General features: G+C 40.9%; 1 protein-coding gene across 2 annotated transcripts in view; it reads left to right on the forward strand.

Annotated features, from left to right (window-relative positions):
- The first annotated feature begins 3,175 nt into the window (after positions 1-3,175).
- Positions 3,176-21,472, forward strand: part of RGS17 (regulator of G protein signaling 17) — a 108,073-nt gene continuing 89,776 nt past the window's right edge. For both annotated transcript variants that reach the window (XM_058534125.1, XM_058534126.1), the window contains exon 1: positions 3,176-3,276. The gene's annotated coding sequence lies outside the window, so the exon portion shown is untranslated. The remainder of the gene's footprint in view (positions 3,277-21,472) is intronic.

Here is a 21,472-nt window from a genome sequence, read left to right on the forward strand (position 1 = left end):
TTGAATTGAATTATTGACCTAGTCATCATCTGATGTCACTGGTGTTGCAGATATTTCCTAAGACCCAGATATACACACAGATTGCAAGTGACCAAACTCTATGAGGTGAAGGTCATTAATGCCATTTGTTCAACATTAAGATCATAGGCGACACGTCCAGTTCCTAGAACACTATCACTGAAGATTCTGGCTAACACATAAAGGATTACACAACAAACCATAGGCATGAAAGAAAGTCACCAAGAGGTTACATTTGACTTTAGCAAGTAAATTATTGGCAGAATAGCCAAGTTGTCCTAGGTGCAAAAAATTGCCCAAGTAGCCATTATTACAATTTAGGGAAGCTCATGGAAGTAAGGATCATTTTTTTATTGAGTATGCTTGTTTTCAAGTTGGTTCTAGGAACACGACTCTGGCGTCTAGTTTAAATGTGTGCCATTACATGGAGCCATCTCTGACAGGGTGGACAGAGGAAACAATGTTGTCTCTCTGTGTACTGCTGGGAAACAAACAAATTGTGACAGGCAGCAATGAGGATCCAAGAAGAAGAAGCATCAGAAAAAATAATAAAATACTTTTTTTAAGTGTGTTATTTATTCATTCAATCATGCATTCATTCACTAAATACTTAGTGAGTAAACAATACGTGCCAAATCTTGTTCTGGGCACCAGAGATAAAAGTGCAGGCAAAGCTCTTGAGATCCTTTATTCTAGAGGAGGATGAGGAGATAATAAACAAGTAAACAAATGCAAGCTGATTCAGATAGTGAAAAGTATCTGGAAGAAATCAAAGCAAGGAGATCTAACAGAGAAGAACCCTGGGGCCAATTAGATCAGGTGGTTAGATAAAGCCTGAGGAGGTGATACTTGAGCAGAGACCTGTAGGATATGAAGGAGCCTACTATGTAAAGATCTAGGAGCAGAGGATTCCAAACAGAAAGAACAGCAAGTACTGTAAGCTAGACTTACTCAAGAGAGTAACAGAAATAGGCCGATGTGGCTATAGCACACATAGGTATGGTCTATGGGAACATGGCGTAAGAGAACTGGGCTGGGACAAGATTATACAGAACCTTCTAGGCTGTGGTAAGGATCAGGGGTTGTATTTAAAGTGCAATGAAAACTCACTGGAAAGTTTTAAGCGGAAGCATGACATGATCTGGTTACGTTTTTAAAAGATCACTCAGCTGTTGTTTGGAGAATGTGTTGTTTGGGGTTGTGGAGGAGACCCCACTGGCGGCTTTTGTAGTAGCTCAGGTGAGAGACGATAGAGGTTTGAACCATCGTTATAGCAATGGAGAGGGAGAGAAGTGGAGGAATTGGGGCTATATTTTGGAGGTGGAGACAACATGGCTAGCTAATTAATTGGATGCTGGCGTGAAAGGAAGAGACAAAACAAGGATGACTTCTAAATTTTTGACGTGAGTAACCGGGTGGAACAGTCTAAAGAGGAACAGGTTTGGAGGGGGCGGGTATCTGGAGTTCTGCTCCTGAGTTGTCAGTTAAACATAATAATAGTATCTACCTTGTAGAGAAAATAAGAAACATATGCAAAACATGTAGATCAGTACCCAGCACACCGTAATTGCTCCATAAATATTAACTATTATAATCATTCTTCAAATGGAGTTGTAAAGGTAGTTGAGGGCATAAAAGAGCTCTGTGAGAGGTGAGGACTGAAGATATAAATCTGGGAGTTACATAGAATTCAGTGCCCCTCAAATCATTTTTGGTGAAGGACTTCTATTTTTTATTTTCAACGCGTCGTGGACCAATACTTTTGTAAAATCCAACAAAAATGAATTACTTTACAAATCAAAAAACAGAAAGTACAGCTGATGAATGTGCTTGGATGTCAAGGCAATGTCAAAGTGCTATAAAAGTTTCTACATCTTACTTTCAATTTCTGTACTTCTCTCTCCTTACAGACCGATAAGGAACAATTTGCAGACCAACACCAGTCCAGGCAATACATTTGGAAGAGCACTAGTCTTCAAAGCCATGATGTAGCGAGAAGGAGGCCCTGGAGCAAACTCTGAGACACACTTAACTCAAGTAGAGGTGGAGAGGTGGGAGGCCAGAGCACGTTCCATAAAGGAGACTGAAATAACAGCACTGTTTGAATACATGAGCACACAAACAATGGGAAATCATATATACTTACAAGTAATTAGTTTGCAATAGGTATAAGAAAAAAGCCTAATCATTCCTGCCAGGAACTCACTCCTCTTCCCACAGATGTCACATCTGAAGAGAAAGACACCCGCTTCCCTAATTCACCCTCACAAACACTTCAATCTAATCATCGGAGATGCAATCTAGCGCTCAGGCTGCATTAAGTAGCCAAAGCTCCTTCACTACCAAGCGGGGCTCCGCTTGTGACTAGAACAATTATCAGACCTGATAGCTACTGAGCTGTCCCTGAAGGATGCTCCAGGCCCCAAGCATCAACACCTCTGTTAATAATTCACGACTCCTGCCTTGTCATCGGCTTCTCTCAATCAAAACTCTGGTTCTAGTGGTCCAGACTCCTGAGACAGAACATATGCCCCAGACCAGAGAGCATCTGAAATAATTCTTAGGGCAAAGGGTCAGATTCCCGGGTGAGGACGTCAATAAACTAAAGAACTCTTCCCAAAGTCGAGTCCTTGGGTAAGCAAAACTTGCTTAACTTCACACTTTCTTGAACCCCCACACAGGGACTGCTTCCACTGGGACCCCGCTGCTGCGGCGCTGTTTTGTTCCTTAAAGACATGCTTCTGGTGTCAAGCAACTCTCCTCAAGCACAGGATGAAACAGACGAGGGCTGCGGGTGAACGTGAAGTTGGAGCCTGGGCGCGAGAGCCTCTCTAATCAAGGAAGGCTCCCAGGTCTCCAAGGCTCCCGCGAAGCCCTGCACCCGCGCCGGGAGCTCCGGCCGAGACCCTCCGCACCGCGGGCGCCGAGCCGCGGGCAGCGCGCGGGGGCCGGGCGGGGCGGTGACTCACGCGGCCGCGCGCCCGGGGAAGAAGCGGCACCTCCGGCCGCGCCGGGCGAGGGGCTGCGCCCGCCCGCGGGGCGCATGCGCGCTGCCGAGCGGCTCCAGCTCCCTCCCCGCCCACCCCTCCCTCCGCCCCCTCTCCCCTCCCCTCCATCCTCGCCTCTCTCCCTCTCTCCTCGCCCGCTGGGTGCTGAAGTTGGGCGGATGGCAGCAAACCGGCTCCGCTAGAGGACCGAGCAGCCCAGCCTCGCGCCCCCGGACCCATCGGTGCGCTGCCCACACCTCCAGGCGGCTGGGTAAGATGCTGGCTCCGAACCCGAGCGGGGCTAAGTAAATGACATCAAAATGTCTGCTTTGCACCGAGGGATGAATTTTTTAAAGGTGGTGGTTGGGGGGGGGGGGAAGTGAAGGAAAGAGGGGGCGGAGAGTGCAACTGCCAGCGCCCTGGCGGGGGAGGCTGCGGGCGCGGGGGGCTCGGCGCTGCTGCCGCGCCGCGGGTGCGAGCGGGGGCCGCGCCGCGGGTTTGGGAAGTTGCGTCCGGCGTTGCTGCCTCGGCGCGGTCCGCTCGCCGCCCTCCAGCTGCGGCGGACGGGCTGGGCGAGTGTCCTGCCCGCCCGGGGAGCCCTCGGTCGGGTCCCCCGCGGAGAGCTGGGCGCCTTCGGGGAACCGGCAGAGGGCCCAGGGCGGCGGAGACCCCGCGGGGGCGCGAGGTCCTGCGGGATTTTTGTGGGGGTTTGTTGGAAAACCGAATGTGAATTGACAGTGTCCAGTCGACCGATCACCTTGGCATGGTATTTTTTCTTTCTTTACCTTTGGGAAAACGCACTATTCAGGTGGGGAAGGTGTAAGCCAAAGGGATTGCAGAAATGCATACCTTGAGCATCGGTGAAATGTCTGAGGTGTGTGTGTGTGTGTAGGGGGTGGGGGTCTCTTTTGTTCTTTGCCCTCTCCTTAGTCGAAGGAAAGGGAGTTCTTGTGTGCTTGGCTTGGGGTAGATTTCACAGCCACCGAGGGGGCGAGGAGGAGGAACGCCCACCAATTCCCTAGCCGCTGCCCAGGTGGGTGTATCCGAGACTCCCCTGCTGTGGGTGATGATTCTTTTTATTATCGATAGAATCACAGTTTAATAGCCTCCCTCCTCCTCTCCTCCTCATGTGCTGCGGCAGAGGCTGGGTGCAGACGCTCGGCCGTTTCCTCTTCTCCCTACCTTCCTGTCTCGGTGAAAAATGTCGGAGGACTTCAGGATGGCGGAGGGACAGAGCTGGCCTCGGAAGCCGCGGATGGGGAGATGCTCCTCGCGAGCTGGAGGCTGCTGGCAGTGCGTCCCGGGCAGCCCGCGCCAGCCTCGGGAATCGCCGGGCTCCCGGGGACAGAGCAGGGGTCTCCTGGCCAAAAGGATGCGCGCCGTGCGGGACCCGCCCTGCGCCCTCCGCCTCCATCCAGAGCCCAGGACACCGGCTCACCTGGGACAATCTCAGTCGCTCTGGCAAGACTGACCCTGGCTCCTGGCATAGTTTTCCTAACCTCTCTGACCCTTTGATAAATGCTTCCTTCTTTAAGCGAGTCACTGGAAGGTTTGTCTAGAGAACTTTGCAATCTTCCCATAGTTTCTTTTTCTTTTTTCAGTTGTTTTACAGCGAGATTACTTCCATCATGGGATGGCTATCACAAGTAATAGAGAGAAATCTTAGAGTTTGGTTCCCGTTTATAATAAGCATTTATAAGACTGGATATCTATCATCTGCATTTCCGGATTTCATACATACTGTTTTTCCGGGTGATGAACCCTTCTGAAAATCATTTAATTGGAGAAAGGAGAAACAGTTTTTACCCTTGTAATGGAAAATAATGTTTTTCTCCTGGTTTCATAGCTGCTAGACACTATGTGTATTAAATAATTTTGAAAACTGTGACACTTTAAGTCAATTGTATTTGTTTCTAAAGTCTTTTGTAGTAATAGCAGGTATCAGTGAAATATACATTATAGCACTAATATCTAATGAAAAGGTGATTCGGACTCATTAATTCAAATGAATGAGCATTTTGATCACCTCCAGTTAAGTCACTATTATTAAGCTGCTTCTTCTGTTAGCATGAACTAAAACAGTAATTAACACACTCATGGAAGAGTAGATTTATTCACTATTTTAAAAATCTTAAAAACTATATTTAGAGAAACCATGAGAAAGTAGTTTATTAACAGTTTTTGGAGATGAGAAAACAAGTGTTTATTATTACAAAAGGATTGGATGGTATCACATTAAATAAGATGAATCTCCATGACAGTGACATCTGATCTCAGAGCCCTGGGCACTCATCCTTTGTCCTGAATTTATAGTCTGAGAGGTTAAGAAAACCACCTAATTTACAGAGCAAATAACATAAGGTGTCTGTGCCGATTTCTACCCTTTTTTCTCTGGTTCCTCAATTACTCCTTGGTGTTTAATTCCCATAGAAGGGAATTAACAAGGAGTTACTTTGCTGTCCAATTCTAAGGAATCCAGCTTTTCCTTCTCAAATAGCTATCTCTTTGCTTTTAGGGATCTTCCTACAGGGTCCTAATTTATTTGAACTCATCATGTTGAAAGTCTAAGTCATTATCATTCCTATGGACTTCTTACACTTTTGCATAATAATAATAATAATAATAATAATAAAACATTTCTTAATATTTCCTACTATGAGGGCCAGGGGCTTTGTAGAAAAGGAGAAATATACACATTCTTACCCATTTGACCTTATTATAACAGCCAAATCTAAATCTAAATTGATAAAAATTCTGGTTGACTCATAGACTAAAAAGTAAGAAAGCGTTTACCTGTGTTCTAGAGATAATGGCCTTCATATTAAAAGTCCATTTGCTGAAAGACATGGGCTTTTCTGAAAAATGAAAGACGGGCATGAACGATGAGATGTGGAACCAAGAGGGATAGGAATCCATCCAGTTGCATTTCTGCTGAGATTCTTTTTTCTGAATATCCAGCTCTGCTTACTTAACAATGAAGATACAGCACTGCATAGAAGGGCAAATGCAAGGACCACTGTACACTCAGTGGATGACAGTAACGCTGTGTGATGTTAAAAAGCATTTTATTTCATCTGATTACTACAGTTAGCGTATAAGCATAAATGCATTGTAGAGGCTTAAAATTGCATGACATTTCCAGGAAGGTGTTCTGGATCCTCAAAAATATTGTAAGTTTTTATGGAAAGCTTAAAAAAATAAAATAATCCTTAGATGTAGGTAGCCAGGACTCAATGTAGATTGATGGATACTCTCACCTTCCCTATCTCGTCCTGTCTTCCCTTATCCCCTAAAGACTTTCCCAATATCCAAAGAAAGTCATTTAGACTGTTATTCCTGCTATTGTGCAAACACCTAGCACAATATCTGGCAAAAGGCGGATGTTAAATAAGTATTTCTTGAATGAAAAAATATTGCAGAATTGACGGGACTCACAAAAGTCTTCCGAGATTTGGGATTACATTTTTAAAAGAGCGCTCATGCTCATTACAATACACTCGTCTAAGATCTAAAGATCACATTCATGGTCCTGCATCTTTGAAGGAAGCAATTTTTAGAACTGTCACTTTGCGAATATGCATGTTTTTACTATAACATTTATATTATGATTTGTTTCCAGATTATAAAAGCAATATATGCTTATTTTTAGGTCCCCTAGAATGCAGAAAAAAATGAATAAAACAGAACATTTAGATTACCTGTGGGCCCTCATGGACATGATGAACATGAGCTTTGGGGGCAGCTGATGTTAACTTGTGTCTTGGCTCCTTCATTTAATAGCTTTGTCACCATGGTCAAGTTAGTTACCTGCTCTGAGCCTCAGTTTCCTCTGGTATACAACAGGGATAAAGACCCACCTTCTAAGATGTTTGCAAGCATGAATATAATTCACTGTATATAAAGTGCTGAACACGTGCCTAGCATATACTGAGTACTCATAATTATCCCAATGCCTAAAGAACCGCTATTGAAAATACTGGTCAGTTTCCCGCCGGTTCATTTCCTATGCATAAATGGACCATTTTTTAAAGAATTTTTAAATGGACCAATTTAAAGTAGTAGAACTTCATACTTGCTTTTTAAAAATTTAACGTTACTTTGTTGATGTTTCCCAAGAAATTAAAATTGGTATTTTTTAATACAATTTAGTGACTGCAAAAGAATTCATCTTATGGATGTCTTCATTTATTTAGCCATTCTTTTATTTTTGGATTTTTATGTTATTTCCAATATTTTACTGTTTTAACCGCTGTACCTCCTTATGCCTAGGTTTTTTCTGCATATCTGAATGGCATTTTTTCCTTTAGGCTTGAGGCTTAGAACATTTACTTCTCACCAACATAATATCATCTTTTGAAAAATCTTTGCTAACTTGATAGCTGAAAATGATGTTTTTGAAACTTTTATTTCTTTGGTTACTAATAATGCTGATTCCTTTTTTAATATGATTATAAGCCATTTTTTTTTTTTGTCTTTGAGGATGGCTTGTTCAAGTCTTTTGCCCATTTTCCATTGATATTCTAGTACATTTTTCTTATTTATTTGAATGCTAATGTTAGTTTTATAAAACAGGCAAAAGCAAACAAAGAGAGGAAATACCTAGTGACAAAGAAGACGTGGCAAAGACCACAGAGATCATTGTGGCTGAACTGGCATTGGCAAACATCGCCAAAGGCTGGAGATGGATCAGCCACAGGATTAGGGCTGCCACGGTGTCTGTAACATACTGCCACCTGCCACCAGGTCTGGACTTTCCAAAGTTCACGGTTCCTTTTAGAAGCCCAGAATCACTTAATAGTTGGGATCTGTCCTTTTTCTCTTTGGCCACTGTGCACACACACTCCCATCTTACATGTACGTGAAGAGTTCCCAGATATTCACAGATTGTTTCTGCCAGTTGCTGATGTTGTAGGAGAAAACTTTCGTTTTTCTGAGATAAATGAGATTGAAAGGAAAGATGGGAGTAGATGGAGGTCCTACAAGGCATTAATTGAAATTTCTCATCAGAATGAAGTCAAATAAATTTCATTATAAATCCATGTCAGATTAGAATCATATCTTATCCCAAATTTTAAGCTGTAGGTGAAATTTAAATATTTAAAAGGTGAGAATCTAATCTGGTACCTTAATGAGTTCTGTATCTGTAGTGTTTCACGTGATTCAGTGCTCTTGTAAGCACCTGATTTTGACTTTTTAAATTCTGTGTGACAAATTCTATTTGACAAATGTGGTTTCCAAAGCTTAAATATTTAGCTTGGAAAATCTTTAAAGTTTTTAGATATTAAACTACCTAAAAAGTGTAAAATTTTATAATTATTTTTGGTTCCAGTTTATCAAATATAGTAAAACTTCAGTAATTCAGAATAATGAACCTGGAATTTATAATGAATGCGGGGCCCGTATAGGAGAAACAATGAGCTGTGGTGGAATATCAAATCTCATTTCAAACAGAACTGGATTTGAATTCTTGCTCTACTATTTACTAGATGTGCAGGTGTTTTCATTAAATTATATAAATGCTTCATACTTGAAATTCTAGCCTGAATAATAAACATCTAAAATCTCTCTAAATTTCTTAAACTTTGTATTTGAGATTTTTTTTAAATCTCTATGTCAATAAATATAATTTTATTATAGACAATGAATGTAGTTCACAAAGCAAATATTTACTTCCTTATGTTAGGTCATAGGCTTTTCACAGTACTGCTGATTGGCTGTTGAAATACAAAGGTTATAATTCAAGAGCCGTGGCATTACAATAAAACAGACACAACCCAAGGGAAATTACAACGTAAATGAAATGAGCAGGTAAGCATTTATTTCATTTCTTCAATTATCTCGGTTCTTCCCAATGGCATAGTGAGTTAAATCCAGTGAAAACTCTTTTGTGAAAGGTGGTAACACTTTCTCTATTTATTTCTAGTCTTAATGAAACGTAGGGGCTTGTTTGGTGTATTATGAAAGGCTATCTAATCTAGAGATTTTATGAGTCAATTTTGGTCCTAGGAAGACCGACCCATGTCTCTACCCTGTTTCTCTCAATATTTCCATTTTTTCAGGCTTCGATTAATCAAAATCAACAACTATTTGAAAGTCTGCTGTATGAAAAGTGGCAATCTATATGATTTAATTTAGAGGATGTGACAATGCATATGTAAAATTGCTCTTGGAAGAAAGAGACTTTAAAAGCAGAGAATTAATTCTTTAGAAAGAGCCCAGTTTTTGGATTCAGATAACCAGAGATTTGGCCTTAAACTTGTTGAGCCTTGGTATCATTATCTGTGAAGTTGAAGACTGACTATACATACCTCAAAAATGTTGAAGGATTAAATGAAATTTTGTCCATAAAAATGCCTCATATATTGGCAATCACTATGCAAGTGTTAGATACTCTACTAGAGATAAATAATTAAAATAAATCCAAGAAACATTGTGCAGATGATAAGTGCTTGAAGAGATTTTCATTTCTTGCCAGTAGTTGTCTTAACGAATGGGTCCTCATTAATGTTGAAGTGGCTCTCCATGTGTTTCCCCACCAGCATCTTCAACCAACCAGTTAAATGAACATTCATTCATTCATAAACATTGTTGAGCACCTACTATGTGCCAGGCTCTGTGATATGATTTCGGGATGCAAAAATTAATTAAACATGGCCCTTTTCCACAAGTATAAGCTTCTTCAACGTATTATTTATTTTGCTTTTATCTGGTGAGCACTGGCCATTCTAAGTTTAGAAGTCATGACTAAATACAACGTGGAAGGAACGAGCAAGGTTCTCCTTAGGATTTAGCAATTTTAGGCTAATTGACCTCAAAGCATAGTAGAGGTCTCTACCCCTTATGAAAGCTGCTTAGCAGAGACTCAGATAGGGGGAAGGGAAAGCAGAAAGTGGGTCTCTGGTAGATGATTTAACAACCACCACCATGTCCGAAAAACAAAAGACAACAAAAGAGGCTTAACCCTCTTTGTGAACCCACTCCAACTCCCAACTCTCCCTCATTAAAATAAAGAAAGTGTCAACATACACGTGCACTGGGCCTTTTTTCCCCTCACTTAAAGGCTCATCATAATATAATTCAAGGTATATTAAAACGTTGGGGTGAGCAAAGGGAGACAGCGAGAGTGATACCCCCACCCTTCCTTAGCATCCACATTTCCCATGCAATGAAAATGGTATAGAGGGCCCAGCCCCGTGGCCGAGTAGTTCAAGTTCTACACACTCTGCTTCTGGGCTTGTGTTCGTGGGTTTGGATCCCGGGAGCGGACCTACTCCACTCACCAGCCATGCAGTGGCAGTGTCCCACCTACAAAGTAGGGGAAAATTGACATAGATGTTAGCTCAGTGCTAATCTTCCTCAAGCTAAAAAAGAGGAGGATTGGCAAGGGATGTTAGCTCAGGGTGAATCTTCCTCAGCAAAAAAAAATAGTGTAGATTTTTCTCCTGATATTATTGCAATTCCTTCTTTGATAATAATCTTTTTGTAATATAGTAAATTGACCAGAAATCCGGAATACTCTTTTCAGATAAAAAAAAAAATTACATTTGATTTTGGAGAAAGAAAACCATCTTCAACACCCACTTGTTGAAGTCAGTAGGGTGATCTCTAAGTCTAGCAACTAGATTTATCCTGATCTAGGAAGATTTGATATCATTTATAAAATCAAGATAAAGACTTCAAGTCCTTTCTAGCAAAATGTTGTGAAGTGAATAGACAGTTAACTTGCCTAAATACGTAATGAAAGGCATTGACATTATGAATGAATTAACTTGAATGAAGCTAAACCCTCCTTGCAGCCACTATATTTAACTTGCTTGTCATTAAACCTTTAACTGGGCTGTTAATAAGTAACCATATGTGCTAATTTAAGGTTTGACCCTATTTCTTTCTCAATTTATTTCTTCTCAGCACTACCATACAGCATTTTACCTGTGACCTGTGAGTTTAGTATGATCAAGGCTCACTGGATAAAAGCAAAGGAAAAAAGAATATCTTTTATGAGGGCACTAATGCCTAGACATGCTATAAAGCAATACAATGACCTATATAGTTTACAAACTGTCATGACTAACTGAATGTTGTATTTTGATTTGGAGTATTAAATACTCTAATGTAAATTGGAGTATTAAATATTCCATTGTGAACTAGAGTATTAATTTTTCCCTACCTACTGTTTGCATGAAGCTTAACATTTGACTTTCCCATTTCTCTCTTTTTATTATTACTATTAGTGGTATTAGTAGTATAAGTATTATTTCTAAGTAGATAACTTGGAGAGGAAGGAGTATCAATTCTTTTTGTACGTCTAACTCGGAACAGAAAAATAGGTGTTTATGTTATTTTACATAATTTTTAGGATAGTTACATAATTTTTTGCCTGAAATTTAAAACATATCAAGAACTCAAATGTTAAATCTGTCAGGAAAAAAAAAAATCCTTGCTGCTTTATTCTCTTCTCGTAGTCAGGGATAAACTGGCCTGATTGGCATATCTCTGTTAATTTATGAGTAAATCATGTTGGCAATTTTTTTTTTTTTTTTTTTGTGAGGAGATCAGCCCTGAGCTAACATCCGCCAATCCTCCTCTTTTTTTTGCTGAGGAAGACGGCCCTGGGCTAACATCCGTGCCAATCCTCCTCCACTTTATATGGGACGCCGCCACAGCATGGCTTACCAAGCAGTGCGTCGGTGCGCGCCCGGGATCCGGGCCAGCGAACCCCGGGCCGCCGCAGCGGAGCGCGCGCACTTAACCGCTTGCGCCACCGGGCCGGCCCCAATCATGTTGGCAATTTTGATTCAAGCTATTGGAGCCCATGTTTTCCTCATCTGCTCATGTGCAGTAATATGAATTTTTGCTGTTGAAGAAACAGTTTAGACTAAATTACCTTTAGTAAATCCAGTGTCTGGATGACCCAACTATATTTATATAAATGATGGATTTAGTTGAGGGATGTATTTATATATCATTTTTAATGTTGAAAACCAAGAGATAGAGAAATCCTCGTACACTGGAATTGTCTCCAAAGTTTAATATTTTGAAAAGATGATTTTATGTGTCAGTGTCTGAGTGTGTGTGTGTTTCGCCTTTTTACTGCTGAGCTGATATGCAACAACTGACCAGATGCCTGTGTAACCATAGCCAAGTGTTTGGGAGGAAAAGACACATACTCTAGAATACAGAGGGAGGTACCAAGGCGATAAAAAGAAAAGTCAAGTAAAAAGCAAGAAGGCTGGGCTCAGAAAACAAGACTATTAGCTAAAAACACATTATATCTTAAAGTATAATATCATGCAATACATTATTACATAACTCTGCTGTATTATGTAACCACTTCCAGTTTCGTGAATTCACGTGACCTAATCTTAAGAAGGTAATTTTTTTTCCATTAATTCAATAATTTCATTGACCGAACCTCTGAGTAATGCAAGTGGTGTTTCGTGAGGTAGAATTTCATTAAATAAATGTTAATTCCAGGAAGGAAAAAATGTGAAGCACTTTCCTTGACCTGACGTAGGTTATGTAGAATAGTTAAAAATTCTTGTGGGTGATACCAGAATTCAATCACATTGACAAAAAATTTCTGCTTCAAATTTTTCTTTTTCAATGTAACGACTCCTAAGTCCATCCTGTATAAAATCAATTTTATTTTTGTGATGTAAAGAGACCTTTACACTTGCTTTAAAATACCAGGAATGAATAAATGCCCATGCTAAGCTTTGTTTTACTGAGCAATGGGGCAGTGCAAGGACTTAATGTCTAAATTATTTATTAAGACTTTGGGGGAGTAACAAGTGCACTTGGAGCAGCTTGTCTGCCATTGTCATTGAAATTATTTTTAAGGGAATGCGGATTTATGGCTTAGTAGGAGCACCGAAAGTAGTTTCTCAGTGAAGCTGTTGATTACAACCCAAATGAATGTTGGCACTTAGTGTGCTAGCCTCTGACCACTGGCCCTGGGAGACTCCCAGTCTGGTTAGATCTCAGAGAAGAAGGAGGTTGTGTGCTTGAGAGTAGAGCTCACAATCTAAAAACTTCAATTAAGGGAGGCAGAAATAATGGAAAGATAGAATGGTCTTTTGGTGCATCTGTGAATATGGCCTCTGTGGGTCTGAGTTTCCAAGTGTTTGCATTAGATTTCCAACTTTTCTTCGGGTTCAGCTAGTCATCAATTTCACCTTTTTTGTTTCCTGCCTCCTTGTTCATAATTAGTGCAACTAACTGGAGCTGTACTCTGTAACTGGGAACAATAAAATTAAATAAGCGATAGTCAAGGCTTAAGGAGCTTAAAGACTAGTTGAAGACAGAAAATATGTATGTAAGTTGCTGTTACTGTTATATTCTAGGAGAGAAATAAAATGCTGGGAGAAATCAGGAAGCTTAGATTAATTTTAGATGGCCAGACCAGGATCTGGCAAAAGTTTCACAGAGATTGTGGCATTTTCTCAAATTATTGAAAGACAGAATTTTGACAGGCAAAGAAAGCCCTTCCAGGCTCAAAGACAACATAAATTTTATAAAGGTGCAGAACTAGGAAAATTGAAATATACTTTGTGGCACAGTTTTCCGGAACTATATGGTACGGGCAGGAAATCACAGGATGATAAGGCCGGAAAGGAGACAAGATACTGGAGGGTGTTAATAGCAAGTTGAAAAGCTAGAATTGTCCTTGATAGGCGCAGAGCACCGAGGGCCGCTTGGTCAGGTCTGTGCAGTGAAGAGAAGGGGGGAAGCGGGAGCAGGATTTCAGCTGTCCGGCTGAGAGAACACGCAACCTGAGCTGGGAAAGGGCAAAGGGCCCAACCTAACGCGGTGCAAAGATGACATTATGAAAACGTGTTTGATTCAGAGCCTTCGTGACTTGGTCGCCAATGAGATTTAGAAGATGTAGAAGGAGACTTAAAGCCCACATGGAGGATTGCAGCTTGTGTGTCTGCGTAACACAGATGCCGTTAAGACCTGGGGAAGCCAAACTGATGGAGAGGTTAGGGAGGAAATAAGCTGAGTGCAGTTTGGGAAATAGTTTGACATATCCATCAGATGTCTAGCAGGCTGCTGATGAAAAGCCTAGTTGATTCAGCAACAGGAATGATCTTAGGCTGTGTCAATAGAGGTATACAATATCTAGAATGAAGTTGGTGACAGTTCTGTTCTGTTCTACACATTCAAACCACAACTGGAATGTTATTTTGAATTTCTTTCCTTCCGGACACCACGGTTAGAGGTTTGCAATACAGATGGTGAAATGAACAAAAACCAGTAATTCATGTGAGAAGTGATTGGAGGAATTTATACTTTCTTATCCTAGAGCAGAGTGGTTCCCATAGAGAATAGGCATGCTTCACCATTTGGAGAAGAGCCATGTGAAATAATTAGACTAATTTTAAGTTGCCCCAGTGATATAAGGGGAATAATAAAACCACATGGCAGAGTCATAAGGAGATAATAGTCACAATGCCCCTGACATACATTTGGCATTTGGTGTGTCTCACTCTTATTGTTACTCTTTAGAATAGCATTAGAACCAGTGGGCACACATCCTAGAGATAGATTTTGCCATCCAATTGGAAATAAGTTTTTAACAGTCAAACCCTGCTAGTTAGATGGGCTGCCCTGAAAGGTGGTAAGTTTGCTGTCAATTGGTTGGTGGACAAACCCTTGGCAGAGGTGTTATGGAGGAAATTCAAGGATTGGGAGTGTAAAAGATCTTCATTCTAACTCTGAAGATCAAATGGTTGCAGGGAATTTGGAATGCGAACTCAGGAGAGAGGCTGGGGCTAGAAATAAAATTTGAAAATCTTCTATTTAGAGGTGACAGTAGTAGATGATTGCCAAAGGAAAACGTGTAGAGAGTGGTGTGAGCTTAGAATAGAATCCTGGAGTATATCTGCATTGAATGGGCATGTGGGAAGAGAAGGAAACTAAAATACATACATACATTCATACATAAGATGGTCAGAATGAAAAAAAAAGTGCTAAAAAGAAAATGAAGGCACTGTAGTATGCCATGAAACCAAGCAAGTGGAGCTGTTTTTAACCAATTTTGTTCATATTTATAGTAATCTTTGCAAAAGATTGGAAACGGGAGACAGATTTAAAAAGAGCAGCTGAGTTCTGTCATGTGGCGGAGAGGGTAAGATCTGGAACAAGGCAACATGTTAGATTTTGCAATGAGGAAGTTACTTGTGATTGTCTAGAAAACACTTGTGATTAATGATTTATACATCATCTATTTCCAAAAGGTTTGAGGCAGCTTAAATAATAGCAGTTTCACACAGGGCAATGAAAATGAAACTAAAGATAAGACGCCACGGCGAGAAATAAATGAGGGGAGGGGGTGAATGTGCCGCAGAGCATGGATAGGATTGTTGTTGTAACAGGAGCCCTACATTTCAGCTCTGAGGTTCCAGCAGCCAAAATAAAAGGCTTACAGGACAGGTTACCTATAACTCATTGGTTAGCGAAAGAAAACAGTTTTCCGGAATTTTTATTCCTTGCACTAAATTCTATGAAGGGTCTATCCCATGGATTCTCAGATAAGCAACAGTGACATATTAGACAACGGGGTCAACAAGAGTTCTGCTGAAGATGCAGGTTGGCTTTGAATGGCTGTTTCTTTTTTAAGCCCTTGCAGATCAAGTATGTAATATTAAGATGAAGTCTATAAAAGCCAGTAAGTCAGAGGTAATTTCAGTTGGTCATCTGAACACTCCTGAGTCTGAAAAATCAGCATACAGGACAGCACGAGAGAGGAGGACATCGTAGACAGGAGACACCAGGGTTGTTCCAAGAACGTGGGGGAGAGAGGGCACCAGATGCCTTGCAACCTCAGGTCCTTTGCACTTGCCACTCTCTTCGCCTAAAAAACTGTCCCCTGATCTTTCTCATGTTTCAAGTTCCTGTTCAAATGTCACCTCTTCAGAGAGACCTTTTCTGGACTCTCTGCCTAATGTTGTCCCTTCTTCATCCCTCCCCTCATCTCTCACTCTCTAACAGTGATCTATTTTATTTAATTCATAGAATTTACTGCTCTGTTAAATTATTGTATTTATAATCAGTCTCCCTCCTCCCACAAGGTAGAATGTAAACTAGTTCACTGGACAATGCCGGGAACAGAGTAGGCTCACTATGTTGAAGGAATGCATGTTTTGTGAATGGGGAAGAACTCAGCTCAGTACTGATGTGATAACCAAATGGATGGTAGTGCTGCGAAGAGGATGGTGATTATGATAATGACAAATTTTGTACTGGGAATTTTAAGAACACTGAGCTTTGGAAGAAGAGCGCAGATTCTCTGTACATTTTCCTTTCCACTCACGAAGAGCCAGGGTACTAATATGAATGGCAAGTTCATGACTATTCATTGATCATGTTTCTATGGGGTGAGGCATAAGTGAGAAGAGTGCAAAGGGCCCTACATTGTGGCGAATTCCCTTTTCTCTCCCTTTGGATAAGGTTGTTTAATGTTACCCACTTAAATTTTGGAGAATATCTTTCAAAAATATCTTAGGCTTTTTTAGCATAATTAATGTTGCAGGACTCTTTCTAAGAGTAATTAGCTCTTAGGTACAATTCCTTTTCTGATCCCTCCTAGCAGCCAACAGTAAAACCCCTATTGTGTTAAAATGTGTGTGCGAGAGTGCGTGTGTGTGCACGTGTGTGAGTGTGCATGTGCACGAGTGTGTCTGTGTGTGTTCGTGTGTGTGTGTGTTGGTGGTAAGTAATGCATCGGAATTGCCTAAAACGTAAATCAAGTCGCTGACATACTAACAGAAAAGCGTTAAATGCCCGTTGAGAGAAAACCCTTAGTATTAGAGAGGAAGCTGGAACCAGCTGATGTGAGGCTGGAGTCAGCATAGGAGGTGAGTCAGAGAACACTGAATGTAGGCTAGTGGTTGGAAAGAAATACAGAGAGGAGAGGAGGAAATAGAAGAGAGGTAGCAGCAGCCTCAGACAAGTAGCAGAACCAAGGAAAACTTCTTTTAAACATTTCTTTTAGGTTTAGAGAGGACTTAAGTTTGTGGACAATGAGAAGCCAAATTATCAGTGGAGAAGTTTCAGGGAAAATGCCATGGAACTTTCTGGAGCACCAATTTTATTCATGCTTGAGAAATTTAAAATGTTTCTCTGTCAAAATAAAAACAAATATTAGAGAATGGTGTATGATATTTATTATTTACTTATTCATTCATTCATTTAAGGTTAAACCTGGTGCTTGGAAGAAATTTAGATTATTTAGGCCCTGCTTTGGGGTTTGCCTCCATAGTCTAGGGGGAAGTTAGCAGTTCAGAGATAGTGGAATTTCCCCAAGGCTATGGACAGGCAAGGGATTTTAGAATCACGGAGCATAATAAGCTCAAAAGGCACCTTGAAACTGAGTCCGAAAAAATAATGGGTTCCGTTTCCCTCATATCTTCCTCACTAATATTTTAGCTCATAACCAGGAGAAAGATGTCATGGGATAAATATTACAAATTGGTTTTTCTCTAATGGCTTTACTGGAAGCATCCAAAATAAGAAAAAGTGTTTTCAGCTTAGCGGAAGATAGGATAAAAAATACTCAGTCTAGTTTTCCTTGTATGCCAAAAGAGGAGTTTTGATCCTAATATTCACTGTATTACTTAGTCAGTTGACTAAATGTTTGGCTGTTGAAACAAACAAGTATATAAAGACTTTCCTAATTATAATTTGTTAAATTGTTCCACAAGGGGACGTCCGATCTTAGAAGTGTTGCCTTTCTCTGATGAGAAAAAGTAAATTACCATGTTTTTGATCAGGTAAGAAAGCAAGCTTAAAAAATGAAAATGAACATTACAAGGAAAAATAATCACCTCACAAACTCACTGGGAAAGCAGTCTTTTAAGTGCAATATGAAATAAGGTAGATTTTTATGTAAGTTCATTCTCTTATTTGCAAGCAGAACAGTGCACTGTCATTCAAAAGTAGGGCGATAAACAGGAAATTGAAGTTCAGAGAATAAAAATGAAAGGAAGAAATCAGTGTTTAACTGCAGATCTTTCAAACCACAAAGCAGAAGCTAAATTCATAATCTATAGTGTTGTGTTGTTTGTTTCTAATGTTCCCTTGCATTTGGCTTTTATAGGAATAATCTGGGAATGAAGAATAAGTGATTTGGGAAAAAAGTTGTAAGTAAAGGGGATTCATGCTAAATGACTGAGAGACAGTATTTTTGTGTATGGTTCATCCAGTGAAGTTTCTCTTTTAACAAAAACTTATTGAGCTCCTACTATGCTTCTATGAGACATGTAGTTGTTTGATCTTTGATTTTTTTAATTGGCTCACAGATGGAATCCTTTGTAGAGCAGGTCTATCAAATATATATATACACTTTCACCTTTCCTTCCTACATTAGGTGCAAATAAATGAGGCTAAGTGAGGGTATACCAAAGGCATGGTGACAGATCAGATTGGAATGTAATGGGAATTTTCTATATCTTAATTTCTTTAAAAATTGACAGGACTTGGGACCAGCCCCGTGGCCTAGTGGTTAAAGTTCCGCGTGCTCCTCTTCGGCAGCCTGGGTTCGTGGGTTCGTATCCCAGGTGCACACCTACACCACTTGTCAGCCGTGCTGTGGCGGCACCCCACATATACAACAGAGGAAGATTGGCACAGATGTTAGCTCAGGGCGAATCTTCCTCAGCAAAAAAAAAAAAATTGACATGATTTAATATCAGCCTATTTCAAACCAATATATTGCATTACTACAAATGTATTCATTGCAGTTCAGAATGTATTGGAATGAGAGGTTAGAGGAAGGAGAGATTCCATTCTCCTGCCTTCTCTCATTCAAGGAAATAGATGGCTGATGGCATCCAAAGTTCTGGGCACAAGGGGGAGAAGTGAGCTCATTTTTCTTAGGCTGGAAATCTGACTTCCCTCCAGGAATTTCCCAGGAATAAGCTGCCTGTTTTATCTTCCTCCCTTAGCTGTTTCTTGCGTTCGCCTGCCAAACTTGCTTCCTAGTGTTCTAGGCTCTGAGGTACATTTCAGAGAATTCAGAGCATAATTAAGTGAAGTAGAAGAATTCTGAGGTACATCAGAAAATTTAGATCATATTTAACAGAGGTGGAAAACCAAAAGGAATGTATTCCTGAAATGCATCTTAAGGCAACAAGATAGGAATGTAGTTTTATTGTGTCTAAGCTCTTGGCAAAATTATGTATGGAAGCTGTATAATATGCAAAGCCAGAGTGGGAGTGAAATGAATAACGCTGTAAAAGAGAAGAGGCAGAGGCACCTTAAAATTACAAGGAGCAATGTGGTTCTTTTTTTTTTTTTTTCCGACAGGTGTTTAGCAGATTGCCCTATAACTGACATGTACTCAAAGTTTCCAATTATATTATAGAAGAAGCAGTATTTCCTGAAAGAACACATTTAAAGCAGTCTGCTCTCTCCTTTCACCTATGATTTGCCTTGGTTCATAATGACATGTACAGAATCACAGGATGGCTTTGTTTTCAGAGATGGCACTGAAGCAAGAAATGATGCATTATCAGGAGCTGTTAGGGATTTGATTGTTGCCAAGGGGAAATGAAGGAAAGAAATCTGAATGTATTCCAGGAAAATAAGTAACTGTGGCTAATGCTCTGGCTGGTATTTTATTTGTTTTGCAATGATGGACTTGAGAAGATATTACACACACTCAGCCACCACTTGGAATAATTTAAGGCTAAACAGAGCAAGTGATATTTTTATAGCTGAGATTTTTAAATATTAATTTTTGGAGTTATGTGTTATTTGGATGGAATTAAAATTTGATTATCATAGTGCTTGTTATGATAGAAAATACAGTATAGACTTTAAGAAGTTTCTTTTGTACTTCTAATTGTTTTATACAAACAGTACGAAAAATTCATTAGAAAATTATTTGGTTTAATTTCAAAGAACGATTAAAGGCTTCATGGCAAAATGAAATCAATTTTAAAAAAGTGTTAAACTTTTTTCGGGGGGAGGAAGATTAGCCCTGAACTAACATCCGATGCCAATCCTCCTCTTTTTTAGCTGAGGAAGACTGGCCCTGGGCTAACATCCGTGCCCCTCTTCCTCCACTTTATATGGGACACCACCACAGCATGGCCTGACAAGCAGTGCGTCTGTGCGCGCCCGGGATCCGAACCTGCCAACGCGGGCCGCTGAAGCAGAGCACACGAACTTAACCTGCTAGCCACTGAGCCAGCCCCTAAACTTGTTTTCTGACACTTCAAATATAAGTATAATATTAGGTGTTTGGAGAAAACATGGCGCCAGCGGTCATGAATACTAAACTACTACGATGTCTGTTTAATCTTGAGATGGGATTCGGGAGAACTGAGTTCTAGTTCTAGCTATAAAGCTGCACAGCGAGCTCATGAGTCCTAGCGTGACAAAGAATTGTAATTTCCGCATGAGATCCCTATCAATATTGTCAGGACGTTACGGTGGCTACCACGGGTCATCTAGAATGGCAGATTAACCGTGGACTGGGATGCCTTACGAGTAGTGCATTCTGTCTCCCTGAAAGGGAGATTTCAGATGCAGAGTCTGTATCATTTGAGGATCAACCTCATCACCTCCTTCCTTCCACCACTCTCCTATGTGCCAAGACCAATATGCTTGCCTCCAGAAAATGGTTTCTACTCTGCCACTTCTGTGCCTTTGCTCAGACTGCGTTCTGCCTGGAATGCTGTACATGTTTTCCTTCACTTTCTAAATCCTGAGCATCTTTGAAGGTCGGAGCTCAAGTCCTAAGACTTTCATGAATCCTTGTCTGGCCATCGCATAGTGACCTCTCCCTCCACTGAAACCGCCTGCATCATAACGATGACAGTTGTATTCTTGTCTGCTCCATGGGCAAACCCTTTGCCGGCCCATATTCTTATCAGAGAGTGGCATCTACACCGTCACCCGTGCTGGAACACCAGCAGTCAACCTTGACCCCCACCCCACTCACTCCCTGCTCACTTGTAATCTATCCCTGATCTAGTCTTAGTCACCTCCTGGGTACTTCTTACCTCTAGCTCATTTCTCCATTTCTGCTATCCCAATTCACCACCATCATCTTGCCTGGACTATTGCAACAGCCTCCTTTCCTCTACTTTCACTCAGCTCCACCTGTCCTCCACACTGGTGCCAGAATGACCAAACATGTGACTCCTAAAGCCACTCTACACCCTGAAAGCATGCAGTGTCTCCCCATCACCTGTGGATAAAATCCAAATACTGTGCATGGCTCTCTCCCTGATTCCTCCCTGACTGTCTGCCCCCAGTGGCTGTTACTTCTTAGGCACTTTAGGCCCAGTCACAAGGAATGAATGAATGAATGAATATATCTTTTAAAAATAGGCTATACAGGGGCCAGCTCCATGGCCTAGTGGTTAAGTTCGGTGTGCTCCACTTCAGTGGCCTGGGTTTGGTTCCTGGGCGCAGACCTACACCATTTGTCAGTGGCCATGCTGTGGCGGTGACCT

Source organism: Diceros bicornis, chromosome 39 (assembly GCF_020826845.1).
Source record: "Diceros bicornis minor isolate mBicDic1 chromosome 39, mDicBic1.mat.cur, whole genome shotgun sequence".
NCBI lineage: Eukaryota > Metazoa > Chordata > Mammalia > Perissodactyla > Rhinocerotidae > Diceros > Diceros bicornis.